The 2,959-nt window shown below is 39.7% G+C and overlaps 1 non-coding gene across 1 annotated transcript; it reads left to right on the forward strand.

The window, feature by feature from the left end:
• Positions 1-258: 258 nt before the first annotated feature.
• Positions 259-330, forward strand: TRNAG-GCC (transfer RNA glycine (anticodon GCC)). Its single transcript has one exon. It is a non-coding gene; the product is annotated as a tRNA-Gly (tRNA).
• The last annotated feature ends 2,629 nt before the right edge of the window (positions 331-2,959 follow it).

Genomic DNA, 2,959 nt, shown 5'->3' on the forward strand with positions numbered 1-2,959 from the left:
AGGACACTAAAAGTAATATCACAAGGAAGTAGGGTGCATAGTAGGGCAATAATACTATTTTTCAGATTTGTGTCTTTGTGTATGAAGGATGAAGAAAAAATAGCACAATGGGCACCTTCCACAGAAACAACTTTTGCCAAGACATGGGTATTAGAGGAAAAGAACAGCATCCAAAAATAATCCCAAGCACCTATGATCACTACAAATAATTAGCAGGAGCGATGAAGATGATCCATCAGAAGTAAAGTCATCGAGACTTCCCTGGTGGTCCAGCGGTAAGACTCCACGCTGCCAATGCAGGGGGCCCAGGTTCGATCCCTGGTCAGGGAACTAGATCCCACAAGCCACACCTAAAGATCCTGTATGCCACAACTGAAAAAAGAAGATCCTGCATGCCACAACTAAAGATCCTGCACACCGCAAAGACCCGGTGCAGCCAAATAAGTAAATATTAAAAAAAAAAAAAAAAAAAGAACTGAAGTCATCAATGTCTCTAAGAGTGTTGAGCACCTGGAGATTTGGAGGGAAACTAAAGACAAATGGCCTCTCAGGTAATGACAAATTATTCATTTAACAAATATTTATTAAGCATCAGATGAGTGTAAGGCACAGAAAGATGAATTACTAAAAGATTTATCCTTAAAGATCTCACAGCCTATAAGGGAAAGAAAACATTACCATACATACTATGTTACAGCTCAACAACTCTTGATTAAGCAGTTACTATGTCTTAAAATTCTCCTGAATATTAAGGCTGGCTACATAACAGAAGATGATCGCTGCTCCCAAAGCACATATAGTCTAGGTAGGGAGACAGGCAATGCATATGAAACAATTTGCGAACCATATAAAACATTTATAAGTAAGTATTTTAATCTGGCAGTATGGCAAGGAATTTTGAGAATGGAGACTTACTTATAGCTTAAGATAATCAGGAGAGGCTTGAGGGAATAGAGGAAACCAAGAAACTGAGGTAAGCCTTGAAAGATGACTTGGAATCAAGACCCATGGGAGGATGGAGTGATGGGGTTCAGAGTCAAAAACACAACATGTAGAGAAGATAGTCATGTGACTGAGTTGAGAGTAAGAAGTTTGCTCATGATTAATAAAAGTTACATTTAGGAGATGCAAGAGGGAAGAGATATGGGAACATATGTATATGTATAACTGATTCACTTTGTTATAAAGCAGAAACAAACACACCATTGTAAAGCAATTATACTCCAATAAAGATGTTAAAAAAAAAAAGTTACATTTCAAGACACAGTAAGGGAAGATTTTTAAATGTCTAGAATTGCGTTCTAGAACTATGTGTCCTAAAAATGTGTTTGTCATGTGGCACTGTATCAACCTTGTACAAAACCAGTTTGATCCACTTAACCTTTGAGGCTAGGTCCACAAACTAGGATGCATGCCAAGCCTTCCTCCTCCAAGTGAGGGTTTCAAATCCTTTATCTAACTCCAGAAACCTAGGATTTCAAGAACACAATGATCAAGCCAGAGCAGAGGAAAATGTAAAATGTAAACATGGCAAGGTAGATAGATGCTGAAATCATGAGCAGCCCCATCCACGGCATGCTTAGAAGTGACTCGGGAAAGCATTTTTCCCCCATTTCTTAGTGACTATACAGCTTTGCAAATGAGGTCTTTCTGCTTTGTTTTACACAATACAGAGAAGAGAAACATTCAACTCTTTTGCAAAGTGGAAAAAGAATACGCTTACATTTTTTCCCATCCAACAATAACTTAGAGGCAGCTGGTGAGATTTTCTTTCCTTCCCTGTGCTCCCAGAAGCCATCCATTCTCTATCAGGCAGGGTCCAGCCATGAAAATTTCCACCCAATTTACAGTTTTTCAGACAGCTCAGAGAGGGATGAAAATGGCTTAGTAATGGGAGTTGCCATAAAACTTATAATTATAGAATTGCTACAGTGAACACCATAATGGAGTGTTTGTTTAAATCAAATATCTGTTGACTCTCTTCAAAGATAAATGATGTATTCTATATCCCATTTTCTCCAAATGTACTAAGACAGCTTTTTTGCACGAGAGTGGTTCTTCCATCTTTCTTCCACACACCAGCTGCGCTGGCTACGGCAAGTAACTTCGCCTCACTCAGGAACAACAGACAGACGCTGAGCACAGCCCCATATCTAAGCTCAGCACTCGCCAGTAACACAATCAATTAATACACTCTCATAAGACCTTCAAGGTGACTGGGCATCTTATCTAATAGAGATGCCAAGGGCAGTCCAGGGAACAAACCAGTCTTGCCCTGTGTGACCTTGAGATAATCTGACATTTCTCTGCCTTAGTTGCTGCATCTGTCAAGTCAATTCATAGAATTACTGTATCTCCAAGATCCTCTAACGTTCTACAGTTCTACCCAAGAAGGAAAACTAGGATTAGAATCAAGCTCATACTCAAGTCCTTAAACAAAGTTGGCTCCCCGGAGTTTATCCCGTAACGAACCTGCACCAAAGTCCTTGATGGAGAATTTCATGAGATGACAAAGGGATTTCCTCTCAAAATCTCTCCTCTCCTTCTCTCCCCTGTTCTGTATCCTAGCTAATGGTGGGAAATATGCTTGGAAGCTCAAAGACACTTATGGAAAGAGGAAGAATCATTTTCCTTCTCTTTCCTATTGTTAGCCAACTATTCACTGTTCCCACAGGATAAGAGATGTTGAGAGGATTCATTAGTTAATCTTTGTGAAGTGCTTCGCAGATGAGGAATGCTATGCATAGTGTTAAGGAACATTAATATTGGCCCAATTTCACACCAAAGAATAAAAGTCCCAGAATAAGAACACATCGCAAGATTTAAAATAACTGAGAGCAGTAAAAGAAAGGGGGCCGCGACAGAGAGGGGCGATTCTATTTCACTTAGTTTGGAAAGCAGGGAAACCCAACCAGGAAAGACAGGACACAAAGATCCAAAACAAAGCACTTGAAAGTAC

Source organism: Balaenoptera acutorostrata, chromosome 13, assembly GCF_949987535.1.
Source record: "Balaenoptera acutorostrata chromosome 13, mBalAcu1.1, whole genome shotgun sequence".
NCBI classification, from domain to species: Eukaryota; Metazoa; Chordata; class Mammalia; order Artiodactyla; family Balaenopteridae; genus Balaenoptera; species Balaenoptera acutorostrata.